This window comes from Haemorhous mexicanus, chromosome 3, assembly GCF_027477595.1.
Source record: "Haemorhous mexicanus isolate bHaeMex1 chromosome 3, bHaeMex1.pri, whole genome shotgun sequence".
In the NCBI taxonomy this organism is placed as follows: domain Eukaryota; kingdom Metazoa; phylum Chordata; class Aves; order Passeriformes; family Fringillidae; genus Haemorhous; species Haemorhous mexicanus.
In genome coordinates, this window is record NC_082343.1 from 44,456,920 (window position 1) to 44,473,332 (window position 16,413).

The window sequence follows — 16,413 nt, forward strand, 5'->3', positions numbered from 1 at the left end:
CATTACAGAGGAGCACATGACCAAACACAGGGTTCCCTCAAGTCAGCATAACTGAAGGGGTCTCAGAGCTTTCAAGATCTAGGCTTTGATATGCCAGAAACTTGGTGTTTTCCACAGTATGAAGTGGAATAGGGCCCTTGGGACAACAGAGAATTTGGCTTAGAGCTCTGAAAATAATCTGCAGCACCCTGTACCATCTTTCATTCTGCTTAGTGCTTGTTGATGCCATTGTGGAGTTTCTCTAAAAGTTTTTGCTGAAATTAAAGTCATAGAATAAGTTGGTTGTTTATCACTGAATATCATAATGGTCTAATGTTTAAAAGAAAAAACCTGTCATTACAATTTGAGTTTATAAGTGTTGGATTAAATCATAAGGAGTATTCTCAATTACTTTATGTAAACTTGTGTTTAATACTGTCTTTAATATTATGAGATTCCTCCGGGCTGTTTAACTAAAATTGGTTTTGCTGTCCCTTAATCTGTCTGAAATTATATGCAGTTTCATATCTGGGAATATAGCAAACTTTTATTACACCAAAAATATGGTTAGGGTTGATCCAGAGAGATTTATACATATTAAAATGTTTGTCTACTGTAATAATTTTATTCATGTTTAAGGAAAATTAATTATGCTAGTTAAATACAAAAATAAGGGGTTTTTTTTCTTTTTAGCTGAAAATTCTGCTTCCACATGTCTGTATCTGTCAAGCTATGGAAATGCAGCATAGCTTAGAAAATCCTCAAGACCAACTCATTCCAGTTTTGTCCTCATTTTAAACTTTGTACCATGGAAAGTTGAAAAGCTTTTTTTCACATTGTTTGTGAGATTTCTCCAGAGGGAGTATTTCTGGCTCTGGTTAGAAAAGAACTCCCTGTCTTACTAAAGATTGACAATTACGGACATTTTTGGCCTCTAACTTAAGCAAGCCAGCAGGCCCTCAGGGTGCTTAAAGTCCAGTTATGAACAGAAAATTACTTTTAAAGAACGTTTTTTAAACCCATTTGAAATTCACTCACTGATACAGCAATGAGTAGTTTTGGGGGCAAAAAAAGAGAGATTCCTGTTTTATCTGTATGTAGGTCAAATTTATCTGAACTGCTCTAGAAATTTTTCTTGATTTTTCCGCAGACAAGTCTTCCAGAGTGAGAACAGAGGACTCCAACATAAAGAAAGCCCAGCACTTCATAGCACCACAATCACAAAAAACCTGTTCATTCTCCATCTGATATGTGCTTCCTGCCTCTCTGTCATCATGATTCAGCATGGTGACATGCTGAAAGATCATTAAGGTGGAAACAATGCCGAGCAGTGTTAGGATGATGTGACCTGCCACGATTATTTTGTGTGTACCTGATTTATTGCACATCATATTTTCTCTTTCCTCGTCTTTCGGCTGCCAGGCACGTAGTTCATACTTCTGCCAGTGCCTGGTCTTGTACTTGGAAAAGAGAACAGGGATGCCCTGGGGTGTAGGCAAGGACAGTTTGCCCTCTGCCCCTTGGTTTGGGAAGCTTGAGAATACCTCAGCTCATGCCTTGCAATATATTGTGCTATTTAATGAGTTACAAAGTCTCCACCTTTTCTATTTGTTTTTCTGATTACCTATGGACAGTTACGCAGAGCTCAAGAGAGGAACTCAGGAAGTGTTCCTTAAAACTATGAAGACAAATTTGTTAAAAACCTGGACATTTTATCTTTGGGTGAAGATGCAGTTTCTTTTCCCTTTCTCCAGATGACTACCATAATTTCTGATACCCCTAAACTCTTTTTCTTATGGAGGCAGTTGTGCAAGTAGGGGAGATTCCAAGAAAATGGTGAACTTAAAAGATTTGCTGCTATGAAAGGAGAGACCTGTCTCAGTAATTTAAGAGAGGAAGGAAAAGATAATAGTGAGTGAGGTTTTGAGCTAAGACTGACTAGGTGGTATTCCTCAATAACACTTAGCTGTTTGATTTTTTTTATTTCTTTTTTTTTAATGAGGCAGTTTCTTGAGAAGAATGGGGACAGGCTTCATTTTGTTTGTTTTTCGAGTGAACAGTGGTGTCCTCCCTCTTTTCTTGAGCAATGGGGATACAAGATTATAGCTCATGTTTTGTATAAACTGTCAAAGTAGCACATCTGTCCAAAGAGCTCATCTTTGCCAGGGCTGGCTGCAGATGCACACAGACAAAAGCACTGTGAGCCTGAACCCCAAAGAGCCACTGCAATCCAGGTGGCTCAGTACTGTGTTTTCTGTCATTAGCCATTCTTCCTTTTGCCAGGACAGTGCCTGTGTTCCCATGCCCCCCTCTGATGCATAACACAATTCAATGTCCTGTTGCTCTCCTGCCATTGCACCCTTCAGTGTCTACCCCATCCCAAGGGCTTTGTGATGTCTATTCTTGCATTTCTATTCTGCCCAAAGACATAGTGCCCTTACTCTACGCCTTTCTGTTTGCTTTCAGTGCTCCTCTCGTGCCCTTCTTCAACGCTTTCTTCAGTTGTGGTTCACTTAAGACACAGTGTTGAGTTGCTGCCACCAGAAGGGGTGGTTCTGCTCCCTCCAGAGCCTTTCTCCTTGGCATCGCTCTTGTCAAGCCTTTTGGTGAGTCAGTTTAAGAGAGTAGTTTTCTGTTGGATTAACAAGCTGGATCAGCTTACCAAGTGGTTTGATGTGGTATAAGAGAGGGTGTGGACCAGCAGGGCCAGGAGTCTGGGAGGGAAAAGCAGGACCACCCAAGTCAGAATAGTAAGCTGACTCGGTCATGTCATGTAGTTCACTCTTATTTACTTCACATTATGTAACTCAACCCATTTCTACTTTCTCTTTTCTCTGACTGAAGAGAAGCTTTTCATTTTGAAACTGTATTGAGGGAATCAGCAGATCCAAAGTGCAGGGTATTTTGTACCAAGACAAGATAATGGCTAGCGTCACCTGATACTGCTATCTAAGGATGCAAGGAGAGGTGTTTCAGGCTATTGTTGGTGCAAACAGCATGCCAGGGACTGCAGTTTTGTAAGTTTTTGTTTGTTTCTTTGTTTTTCTTTTCAGGTTTTAGTAGTTGAAAGGTTCTGGCTGTTGATGATAATAGTTATTGATATTTTAGAACTGAACTCATACGGTATTAAAATTTGTGATATTCAATGCACACATGTTATGATGGTGTTCTCTGTGCTAAAAGCACAACCCTCTGTGCAAATAATCTTTGACTAATCCCAGAGTAAGGTATTTCATCATGTTTTAAAGCACATCCCAAGCAACTTATACCAAGGACATATTTACTAAACCAGGAATGCTAGGAGTGGATATACAATAATTTAAATTCCCATATTATGAAAATTGTTGTCTTCTCCCTGAATGTTCTAAACTGACACTATTCATTTTATCTCTTTCAATGAGCATTCAGATGGCACAATGCTGTTCATGACTCCACTGAAACAATGTTGGAATTGTACATTGGAGAGCTTTTACAAAGCAGTAGTGAAATATTAAGTCCTGGAAAATTAAGTTTACAAGGATTTTTGTGCAAGTGCACAGCTAAATTTGTATTATTAACATGCTTGTTTTGTGTTCAGAGTGATAGTATGTGCTACAGAGCTGTAATTAGTGCTGGGTTGTGATTGAGTCTTGCTATCATTCTGCATCAGCTTGTCACTGTTTGAGTCACCTGAACCTGTTCCTTGCTTGTCCAGTCAGCTAATTGGTGACTTAGAGAAAAGGTGGCATTATATTTGTACTAGAAAAAATGGCCTTTCATTTTTATGCAGGAGCAAAAAACAGGTCAAGAAGCAACTTGCTCCTTCTTCATCCACTTAGAGTGGAAGGGAAGATGATAATGTTTATCTTGTCAGGAGGTGGATTTCACTTTTTTTCCTTTCCCGTTGCATTAGGTTTGTATTTTCTCCCTGGAATTATTCTCTTTTTTTCTTGTTTTGGGTGTATATTGTTGTTTGTACATTTGTATCGGGGTGTATGTGTCTATCCTCAGATTGTTGGTAATGCCAGGACCATGTTCAGGAGTTTTCATTAAAAGGCAGATTCCTAAAAAGTATTTCTCCTTTAGAGCTTTCTCACTGTGTGGTTCACTTCTGACTGGAGGGGACAGGCAGACAATAGATGAAGACTCTGTCCTCATCTATTTACCGAATTGTTCAAATGGTTGTTGAAATTTGTGTAGGAGGCAACACTCCTCCCTTTGTGCAAACACATCCTCCAATAAAAGCCATGTGCTATGGACAGAAGTAGTCAAAGACTTGCTGCCTTTTTCTTTTTTTTAATAAACAGCAACTTACCAGTTTCAGAGGCTGAACATGGCTAGCTCATATAGGCACACAGACTGTGTTTGAGGATTTGCCCCCCCAGACGGACTCCTACCTTATTTTAGCTACAGCTACAGCTGTTTATCCACTATTTTAAAGCATATTCTGTATTTAACGTGTGACACAAGTGAAAAAAATGCTGAATCATATCTTTGTGGAGCAACACACAGCAGTGCATTTGTTAATGGAACCTTATTTTTGATTTTAAAATATCAGCCTCAATCTTTTAAGGAAAAACCACAGCACAAAGCTAAAACCAAAGTTTTTCTTCTCTGTTATCTTAAGATAGCTCTGAATCACAGACCTAGGACAAAAATCAATTGAGAATATGGGTTCATGGTAGAGAATCTGCCCCAAGCATGTCAGGAAGAAAAGTTTTCAGAGGTTCATAAATACCAATGTATAACATCAAACACATGCCTGGTGCACTACATACTGTACTGCAAAGGTTTAGTGATTGTTAGATGCCAGGCAAAGCTCTAAAGCAAGGTGGAAGCTTGTTTCCCTTTGTAAGTCTTCAGAGCAGCTAGATGTGAGCTCTTCCAGAAAACTCTCTGGAAACTTTCATCTAGCCTCAGTGCTCTATAAATAGAGGAGGTCTTCATCCCTGAGGAGGTTTTGCAATGTCGTGTGGGGGAGTGCTGAGCTCTGATGAAGGCAGAGGAAGCAGAGTTGTGGAGCAGTGTGGTGGAACCAGGAAGGGGAACAGGATCTCCTTCATTGTGAGATGAGGTGTGAGGACAGGTTGAGAGGAGGATAATTAAGATATAAGGTTCTTCCTAAAAATGTGTGTGGAGAGAGAAATTCCCTTAGATGCTATAGAGAAACTACTGCCAGCAGTGTGGAAAATGAAGCCACAGTGACCATCAGCTGCAAATGACAAAAAAAGATACCTGCCTCAATCAGTCAGAGACACTCCTGAAGAGGGGATCTTTCTCTCCCCACCACAAATGGAGAAATAGTTTCACTGGGACCAGTGAATACAGCAATACATGCTGTAAGAAATGCTGTTGTTTACCATGTAGAAGTTATTCAATTTTTCTAATGGACTGTCATGAGTGTGGTAATATATGACAGAATAATCACAAATATAACTCTGGACTAAGTCCCAAGGGCAAAACACTTGGAATTTTGTTTCTGAAAAATATGAAATATAGAAGGAAATCAGGTGACTGTTACAGAAACCAGAAGAGTCTGACCTAACGCTCTCCCTTTTCCGTATTGTAGGTCCCTTGATTGTGATGGCAGATTAAAAAGCACTGTCTTCCAAAATTTAGCTACACTGTATTTTCCAAGATTTAGCTACAGTTTAAATATGGGAGAGAGGTTATGTTTGGGTAAAATTTCATGTGTTATTTTCAAAAGGAGTAAATATAAAAAATGGGATTGAAAAAGAAAAATTTCGCTCTGACTTCTGACAGCTCAGCCTCATGGCAATATCAAAATCTTGTGTACTATACATTTGAAAGAGGCATACTCCATTACTTGTTTGGATACTTTTGGGGAAAAAAAAAACCCGGAAATATGAAAAAGAGGCTTAATTTTGGCTAAGCTCAATAATTTTGAGTGAACAAGGCTAATTTTGAAGGCAATAATCTGTCTACAGAAGAATGAAATAATGAAAGCAAGCTACTTTCCTGCTTACAGATTGCATATTGAACGTGGTCTATAGATAAGTTATTGTTTGATCTCTAAGACCTTTGATATGCAATCTTTAAATGTTTTTCTTCATGCCAGCAGAGTTTCAGAGTTAAGAGAAACCTTTATTTTGTTGACGTAAAAACAATATGGAAATAATAATAATATAGGAAAACTGAGCCACTGCCCTACAAGGCTATCATTCCTCTGCCTTCCATCCAGCTACAATTTCTTTAAAAAAGCTTACAATTTCTTCATCTCTTTAAAGGTGAGGGAGATGTGTTTTCTCTACCAGAACAGTGCTTACTTCTGTCAGTGTGGTGAGGTTTTATGGTGGAATTTTAAGACCAGCCCTTAGATGGGCTAGAATGTATGATACAAAGTGCTAATTGTAAGGTAAATTACAAGGAGAAAACCTCACAAAACCAAAACTGATGACAAATCACTTGGTCATGCTTGGCTTCTAAGTAATCGGGACAAAATGTACAAATGGGAGGGGATTTCTAACAGTGTCATGCATTAGCTCCCAAAAACTTCCCTTTGCTTTTTTGTTCCAGTGAGCAAAGTCAGTCTCACATATCCTAGGCTGCTGCAACTGAATTGTCTACTGCACTCTCAAAGGCCACAATGGAAAGAGTTTCTTAATGTAAACAAGCCTGTTCACACACACAAGAGAGAAGTAGTCCCTCCGATGTTGGTTTAATCTCTCTGAGCAGCTTCTCAGACATCCTAAGGCTGTACTTCTGAAGTTGTGCACCCATAGCTGAGATGTGTACAGTGGTTTTAAGAATATTTTGTTAACATTTTGCTAACTACTGAAATACATTGTTCATAAATTGGTCTGGCTGCATGCTGTTTTGCTGTGAGAGTGTCTGAGAAAGAAGGGAGAGGCTAGAACTTGTTTTCAAGTGGTTTACTGACTATTAAACTTATAGCTAGAGTAAAGGCAGCAGCAAATAACCTCATCTTTATGTTACAACACTGCACAGTATAACCTTCTCCCTTCTTGCATTGTATTTCCTATCTAGGTCACTGTGCAGTGCAAGGCTGTTGATTTACCAGATAATGTTTCCACACATTGCCCCAGACATGGTGATGACAGGCAGGTTTGCAGACTGTTTATGCAAATCTCTGGTGTCTTGAGCCTACTGGCACGAATTTTACCTTCCTCCTTGCTGTTTTGGTGCCTGGTATGGCTTGCCCAGCCTTATGGATGGCACTGGCTATATTGACATCTAAGCAGCTTTGTAGATAAAGCCATCTTGCCGTCAGCCTGTTAAACATAGATCTCGTCACTACCCTGCAACTGCTGTGTAATTAAATGTTCTGCTAGGCATACACTGGCTTAATGAGTTTTATGAGTCATGGTGGCAAAGAGAAAGGAGAGTCCCCGAAAACAAGAATGGGCACAAGCACCGTCTTGATAATTATCTTATTTAGAGAGTAAGGTTCTTGTTGTACAGAGAAATCAACACTAGGTCTCCTTGGATCCCTTGTCAGAGAATCTCACACTGATGCCTGCTATGGTACCAGAGAAAGTGATTTTGCAGTTCTGAATTACATAAAACAGTAGTACAGGCACTTGCAAGAAAGTGGTTTGTTTGTGGCATCTTGATTTGAGAGGCTTGAGAAGGAAGGAAGGAAGAGGTGAGAACTTGCAAATTCTCTGCTCTCATAAGCTCAACCCCAAACCCATCTACACCACAGAACATGTATTACACCTAGGAGGAGAGCGTTTCTAGGCCCCAGTAGTCAAGATCTGAGCATTTAAAGCATCACCAAAAACGTATCTCACTAGCTGCAAGCAATTAGGGGCATGGAAACTGCTGGTGTGAGAAGGCAGCTCAGCAGCATCATGCTCTTGTGTGCTGAGGCAGAGGGAATGCACCCTGCATGGCCAGGCCCATCCACACCCCTGCTTTCACACCCTATTGTTCCAGGAGGGAGGGACTGTGCCCCTGACAGTGTGTGCAGCATGGTGTGGCTCTGCTTGACCCCAGCTGGACCTCAATGGAACCTTCTCCTTGACTGCCAGTGGAGGGAAGAGGCAGTCAAGGAGCATGTAGGGATGAAAAAGTGTTGGGCACATCTGGAGTTCCTGTGACCAGACTCTCTTGGTGTAGCTTGCACTGAACACAAGCCAAAGTCAGCTCCTGGATGCATGGGGCAGACCAGCACAGAGGTGCCTAAGTCAGTGTGTAAACTCCAGGTCTGTCAGCTGAGGAGATTACTGCTCACGCAGCTCTCAGGCACACACACACCCTGCCAACTTTCCTTGACCTATTTACTAGCATTGAACTAGATATAGGCAGACCTTGTGTTTCAGCTGCCTGAGCTAGCATGGCTCACTTTGATTCCAGAGGAGCAGGGGAAGCATACAAACAGTTTTGCTGACAAATCTGGGAGGGTAGCGATGGTTAGGAGGAGAATGGTAACAGACATGGTGGGATTGGATGGGGGTACTGACGCTTCAACAACAGCTGGAAGCTTGAGTCTCCAGTCTGGCTGGGTCCATATGGCTGCTTACATGCTGTGGTTGCAGACAGGCTATGACAGCACAAGCAGGGCTTTGAGTAGAGCTGTTCCCTCCCTTCCTTTCCCCATGCTACCCCAGAGGGTGCTGCAGTTCCCCCAGCAGCCTGCCTGCCCCTCCCGTGGCTCTCCTTGTCTCTCCTTGTCTCATCTGAGCCTGGTGTGCTCATGCAGGGACTGCTCAGGCTGAGGCGGCTGAGTCCAGTGCTTGCAGCAGCACACAGCACAAATGACAGGGCTCTGCGCTGTTCCCAGATGGGACAAGGATCAGCCTCTGCTGCAGCCCCTCTGCTTAGCTTGTCCTTTCACCTTAAGCTGTTCATCTATCTGGGCCCTGTTGCAAATGCTGAAGTAAACCCTTAATACTCCTGAGCAGGGATGGAGGGTTAAATCAGATGAAAGATTAGAATATCTTAGCAGGATCTATGCTTAACCAAGGGTGCTGGGTCTGTAACTAAAGTCTAAAATGCCCCCAGGCAGCTGGCTACACCCCTGGTGGTGCTAAGACTTGCTAAGCAGCAGCCTGTGTGAGCTGCTGGTCCCTATTCAGTCAGATCTGCTGCTGTCTCTTCAAGACCAGGACACCAACTTCATTTGGTGGGCATCCTATAACCCATGGGCAAGAGAAGGTGGCACATAAAATTCTTTGCAAAACCCTGCAAACCTGAGACAGATGTCTAACCTGCAGAGAGGGATTCACACAGCCTGTTCCTCCACAGACAGTTTCTTGCTTCTTGCCTTTTCAGTCCTCCAGGCACTTTTTGAGGTAGCCACCAAAGGACATGCTTGAGGTGGTGGCAGAAGAGAGAGGCCTGTGCAAGCAGGAAACACGGTCTGTAAATGAGAAGCATGGGAGGTCTGGCATACAGCACCTTCAGTTTGTACATCCCAGAAAAAATGAAAGAACAGTAAATAAAGCTGTCTGCTTGTTTTGGCTCTGGTGATTGAAACTAGGCAGTGTGAATTAGTATAATTTAATTTTCATCACTCTTATAAGCTTTTAAGTTCTGCATCTCATATGACTTACAATCTTCATGGGCTTCATTTTTGATCTCTTTTTAGACATTGATATATCCATGCTATTTTTAATCTTGCAGACTATTTTTGGGTAATAGCTACAAGATACATTCTTTTTTTAGCCAGCCTGGTAGCCCAAACTGTGCCAGAGTCTCCTTCTTTTATACTGATTGCTGCAACATCCTTTCTCTGATTGTGAGACACATACTCATTGACCCTGTGGCTGCATGCACATTCACAGGGCTGCTACGAAATCTGTTTTCTTTGCTTGCTGTTTTGTCACCCCTTTTCACTGATCTCTTTACCTTAGTAAGAGAAAAATTCAACCCAACTTCTGCAAATCCATTTATATTGTGGCTGATGGTATTTCTCTATATGTGCAGATGGGCTTCTTTGCTCTGCACAGCGGATGGAGCGACTTTGCTCTGTGTGCCATACATAGGGAAATATTGTAAAGCTGCTCTCTACAAGCACAGATTGAGTTTCACTGCTTTTAAACCATCAAACACACCTGCTTATCTTTGCTTTAAGAACCTTTCAAGCCTATCTCCATTCTTTCCAGAACAAAATACAAGCTGAAATCCCACCTTCAAGGTGATGCCGTATTTCCCCATGCTTAGATTTTTACCCCTGCAACTTTGTTCTCTTTATCATGTTCCCTTTCACTTCCAGGAGATGCACCAGGGAACATCTTCTTCCCAGAAGTTCCTTAGATCATCTGCAGTCTAACTGGCAATGGCAAATCTGCGGGTGTCCCACTGCCGCTTGGACTGGCCAGGCAGTGATGCTGCAGGGCTATTGCACTTCTAAGTGGGGATGACATAAAGTGGTATCACATCCTGCTCAAGTTCTTTGCATGCTGCAAACAAGATTAACTTGGATCTTAGAAATGAAAATAGACATACACAGGCTATAAGTTCATGCAGATGTTTATAGAGATTGCTTCAGAAATAAAGATGCCAACTGCGATAAAAATAATGCAAGAAAACAATCTAGATTATTTTGGTTAATTCTGTTCTCTTACTGTCACACAGAATTTATCTTGCAGGCTATTATAGGTCATCAATCTATTTTGTTTTAAGGTAGTCGTTTCTTTCTTCCCCAAACATATCTCAAAATTTGCATTATAAAAAAGAAAATAGTTTAGACATTTTTAGTTTGTCTATGCTAGAAAAGGGTACTGTTACAACAATGCAGAAGTAATCATTCACACCTGTTGTGCAGACAGCATAAACACATAATAGAACAGCAACTCCCAAGTAAAAACTGGAAAAAATTAAGTGGTGTAAGTCGCCTCTCTATCATCCAAAGAAGGGATTTTGCCAGCATAAACGAGTTTGGTTACAAAACCTCACAGTTCTTACTGCAATTATTATACTAGGAAAACTTGTAGATCCAGACTGCCTACAAAAACATGACTGCAGCAGCCACCAATATTCCAAGGACTTGTTACACTGAAGTCTGTCCAGTTACAACTCTTGATTTCACTGAAAATTATTCCAAGAATGACTTTCTCCCACTGGACTGGATTCCCTTTCATAACAGGAGCATAAAATACTCTTCTAGTACAATCACATATTCCAGGAAATATGTAAAAGGAATTTTTTTTTATGTGGGGGGAGGGACCGTGCTGTGAAGATGAATCATTTCTGTATTGGAATTCTTCCACTCCAGTAACTATCCAACCTCCCACCAGCATGCTGCCCTTCTTATTTTGCCAGCTTGTGAGATTTTTACAGCTCCAGGTGGCCTCTTTTTCCCTCCTAGATAGCGCAACTCAGCCTCACAGCCAACACAACAGCTAAACAGAACTTTTTTTAGCTTGATAAATATATCTCTGCGAAGGCATTGTGTGGTGTGTGTGAATCCAAGTGGGGCCAAGGTGCGAGCTGGGCAGCACGCAGCCCAGGGCTGAGGCAGCTCTGTGCCAGGCAGGAGGAACTCTGTCCCTCCCAGCACATAAGCAGGGGGAGCTTTCAGCATGTAGGGCACGGCCATGTAAATTCCTTTCAGCTACACGATTTCTCAGCCCCACATTTTAGTTTCCACCCAGCGCCCAGATGCCTTGCACTGGGCATGCTGGGTTACCTGCAAATGGACGGCTTGGGCACCTGGCCCCATACTCAGCCTGTGCCTCTTCTCCTTTATCTGGGCTCTCCTATCTGCTCTATTATGTTATGGCTTTTCTAAGCCTGACAGAGAAATAAAAGCACCATCTTGCCTCTGCCAGGAGAAATGAAGCTGTTTCTGGGCTTTGAGGCAGCAAGACATAAGGATTGCTCACTTAAGTTGGCTGTCACTGGTGAAAAAGTGAGCAGCTGGAATGGTGGTGGCTTTCCTAGGTATGTTAGAGCAGGGCTTGGGAAGTTGGAATGGGAGGATACAAAGTACTGCCCTGCTCCCACCTCTGCTATTTCTACCTCCTATGATGGTGTTATGACAGCATACTCATTTCTCCAAGATCTTCTGTCAGCTCCCTGTAACAGCTGGACCATTTCTACGTTCTCTTGAGTGGTAAGAGCCAGTCCCAGTCCTGGTCTTTTATCCTGGAGTGGCAAAAGTCAACTTTGCCAGTTCAGATGAGGAGCCAAGAGAAATGGTTTTGGCCAGTCAAACCCAACGAGGTGCCCTGAAGTGCAACATTCCCTGGGTCTGCTCTACCAAGCACCACGCAAGGGGTTGACATGTTTTGGTACCTTTACTTATGATCAACACAGACCTGTTTAATTTTATATTGCAGCAGTCTAGGAAAGTGCAGAAAGTCAGTGACTGGACCTCATCTTAAAACTCATTTAATTCAGGCCCTTGCACTGTCAGCAGTATTGCATGCAGCCAATTGATGCTCAGACACTATAGGTGATATGGCCTGCCTATGCAGTTTCATGTGGTTCTAGCTTTGACTGTCATTGCTGCTTCTGCTTATGCTTGGGATGCTTTTTAGAGATGGTGCTTCATTGCCAGTGTGTGTGTAGCTCCATAGGATCAGTGGTGAGGAAAGCCTGTTTTACAGGCTGCCTTCTAGAAGGTGTTCACATGCGGTCAGCTCAGACCTGACTTTGCACTGAATGTGACTCACCGCGTGTCCCTCATTGCACTGGGCAGGGTGTAGGCATGTGCATCCGGGCAAAGCAGGTGCAAACCACTGTGTCCTGGGCTTTCCTAACCATTTGTATGTGCAAATGGCCCTCCTCAGGCACTAGGGGATGTGGTGTCACTTGGGGTGTCTTGCCTCCCTAAAGAATCATGCCTTGGGCTTCCTTTCACTCCCCTGCTTGGGTAAGGGGAGTTTGCTTTAACGTGTCAGGTTGAAAACTTCAAGTGGTTTGAGTTGCTTCACATGCAGCTCAGCTGTCACAGCTCAGTAGTAGCTGCCTCGAGGGGAAGGGGAGAGTGGGAAGTGAAGCACAGACACCCTACAGCTGTAGGACTCCACCTGTGCGGCTCTGCCTTTGGCTGTTTTTGTAAAACAATGCAAAGTTTGTGCATTTCAGTATCTGTCCTGTGCACATATTCCTGATTTGTTAAAAGCCTACCAGTTATTCTCCTTCATCGGTTGCACACAACTGCAGTTTATCCTACTTTGATGTTTGGAAAAATCTTGTCACTCAAATTACACTAGCAGAAGGTGAAAGTTAGCAAGGAGGAAACAAGGACAACGGCATATATTCCATGTGGGTAGATTACTTGTTCTTTTCCTGTGGAACAACTGTGGATGTTTTTCTTACTTAAAAAAAAAAAAAAAAGAAAAAAAAGGCAAAAAAACCCCAACCACCAACCAAGCCCCGACCTCTGGCTAATTGCCAGCTTCAGCTACACCAGACATACCCAGCTATATGCATGTAGCTGAGTGATGCCTTCCCAGAGCAGGGCACATTCCAGGGACTTGGCTCTTTGGGATTAACTGTCTCTTTCATTAGCTTGGCTTGGACTACTCTTGCTGTTGATCCTGCAATGCAAATCTTCCTGAGAAAGACTCTCAGGCTATTGATTACAAAACACTGCCATTTTGACAACCACCACAGAGGATCCAACCCTCGGTGTTTTGGTCTGTTACCAGAGATAGGAACTGTGTTATTGATCACAGCCAAATATGAAAATATGCATGCTTTGCACTACACAATGTTGAATATCTAGTGAAGCAAGATGAAAATTATCATTTATGTCACCTGGGGGAAAGGGCTCTGCCAGAACATGGGTGGATGTACTTAATCTAATATCCTATCTAACATTAGCGGCTGAGAGCAGCAAGCAGGAGAATTACAACACTTCTGCTTGTGAAACATCATGCGAGAAACAGAAGGGTGTGGATTTGTCCACACCTCAATTTAGGTGTCTAAATGAAGCACCAATGTCAGGAGCAAAGTTGTCCTGGGCACTTCCTCAGAGACAGACATGGTTAAGATTTTAGGAGGGATAAATTGCTTTCTGCGGGCACCTCCCCCTTTCGTGACCACAGAAGACCACAGAGAACTGCACTGCTCACCTCCTCACTGGCTGCAGCGAGGTAGCAGGGTGGCAGAAGTACTGCCTGAAGGGAGGATACTGGTACTTGTTTGGGACCTCTCTTAAGGAAGGGAAGAAAGAAATGCTAAATAATTGGCTCAGGATTCCTCTAGCGGGGGGACAGCCACAGCCAGCAGTAGTCAGGGTGTGCAGCAGATCCTGTTAACTCCTGCCCAGAGGTGTGCTCCAGAGGAAGGTTGTGCTGGGACAGTCCCCATGAGGTAAGAACCTCCTGTGATGCCAACCCCGAAGCTCTGCTGATTTACAGTAAGATGAAAATAGCCCTCAGAGGTTTCACACTAGTGAAAGGTCAGTCAGGCTGGGACATCAGGGCCAACATACAAAGGAGTGGGCAAAATAACTACTTTTCTGTCTATGTGTGGAAGCTCTGCTCTAAAGATAGACAGCTGAACTATTTATTGTGACATTTGTCTGTTCCATCTGCATAGGAACAGGTTTACCTCTGAATGCCATCACCATTAGAGTAGGTACTGGGCAGTTTTGAGAAGCCTTGGGCCCAGGCCAGGATTGTACTGTAGTAACAGAAATTTAAAACAGCTCTGTCTCATATTCTCTGCCTTCCACAAGCTTGCTTACAGTGTGTTCCCTGTTAATGCTTTCTGTAAAAACTGGCAAAATCCCCTTCTCAAAGCCCAGGGGACTCCTGGGTTCCAGTAGAGCTGACATTCACATGAGCTGCAACTATGAGCAAGTTCTGTGCACCTCCTTGATGCCATCACATGCAAAGGAAAAGTCAGTGTTAACCTTCCCAGCAGACCCTGCTTTCCTGGGGTGCAGGGGACACCCTGCAGGTACCCACGACTTCATCTGGCTGCAGAAAGCCCCTGCCAGCAAGGAGGAAGAGCAGATATTGGGTGGCTTCAAGCACTATTTGGAAAAGTTCCAGTTCTTACAAGGCCAGTAAAATGCTGAATAAAAAAGGTGGGTGGTTTAGTAAACCTGGCATGGCCAGCAGTGACAAAGTGACAAAGGGCATTTTCCTCGTGGTCAGCCTCAGGGTTGGGAAGGAGGGGCAGGTGCAGCTGCATATCAGAGCAGGTGGTGAAAGTGTGCATCGCTATGATCACACAGAAAGCCAGTCCCCAAGAGATGATAATGGCTTTGGGGGATCTAACATGCTCTAGATGAGTTGGTACAATTGACAGAGCTTACAGTCCTATTGCCTGACCCTCACTCTCTGCCCCTTCTTCCAAAAAGGAGGTTTCAAAGTTCAAAAATATGAAAGAGCACGTCTGTGTTGTTCTGTAGCACCTGACTGTCCGCCATAGTTAACATGCTGTTTTAAAGTAGTTGAGTCCAGAAAAGATAACATTAAACCTTTCAAAATACACATTTCTTTCCCCCTGTGGGGAAAGGCCCTATGGATCTGTAGCCATAACATGGATGATCAACAGCAGCTGTGTGCCTCCCCTTCCTTCTCTCCCCAGGAGCCTGTGTGCCCCTCTCTTTCAACTGCAATAGTGTGTGTGTTTTGGACAGAGCAGGTGCTGGCTCAGGCAGGTCCCCACAGACACTTGTGCTGCCCTTCCAAGAGCAGGACAAGCTGCAGGGCTGGGCAGGGGCAGAAGCACCACACAGGGGCTCAGTAACCTGCCTGCCTCAGAGCCTGCTCGTTTCCGGTCGCCATGATGGAGGAAGCACCTGGGCTGGAGAAATGAGCTGTTCAACTGCTGCCAAAGATAAAAATGAAGAACACTTCTGGAAAACTGGCAGCTGGAGAAATAGAAGAGGATTTTGTATTTTGAATGCCACTGTGAGAAGAGGGAGTGATCTTCCCTGAGGGCTGGGAGACAGAGGTTCAAAGATTTGCCTCTCAAGTCTGTGCAACCAGTGAAACGCCTGCTTGTGTAAGACCAGAGATGAGGAACACCTTCCTGGGACACCACCAGCAACTGCTGTGAGGACAAGAGTAGGAACAGAGATTGATTTCTGGGAGCACTGGCCTGGGTCACTGCAGGCAGCCATGTAGTAGAGGTTCCTTGGAAACTAAAGAGATCTCATATCGAAAAGCAGCAACATTTGCTGCTGTCTTCCTCTGTGGGTAGCCTTTTTGGTCATGCTTCTGGTAACTAGGAATGTTGGTCTCATTTCAAGACTTGGTCTGCTGATGACCAGCTTGCGGTCAAATATTTTTGAGTCAGATTGTCCTTCAAGTTGACGACCCCCCCCACCACTGTTTATAGTGAGAAATCATAAGCTCTCTCTTCCTTTGCTTTTCTGAAGTTCTTCCAGTGTCTTGCAGAACAGGCTGTTTATTCCCTGTAATGTTCCTGGATATGTCTTCACAGCACCTGTTCCAGTTTGAGAGCTTTCTGAAAACAGTTTTAACTGGAATATTATACAATATTCCAGATGAAGTTTCTCTAGTGTCTTCTCCACAATGCTATTAGAAAAATTTCTAC

At 43.3% G+C, this 16,413-nt stretch overlaps 1 protein-coding gene across 1 annotated transcript in view; it reads left to right on the forward strand.

Moving 5' to 3' along the window:
• Positions 1 to 16,413, forward strand: part of TSNAX (translin associated factor X) — a 54,295-nt gene that overhangs the window by 3,588 nt on the left and 34,294 nt on the right. Inside the window, exon 2 of the mRNA XM_059841602.1 lies at positions 2,446 to 2,585. The gene's annotated coding sequence lies outside the window, so the exon portion shown is untranslated. The remainder of the gene's footprint in view (positions 1 to 2,445; positions 2,586 to 16,413) is intronic.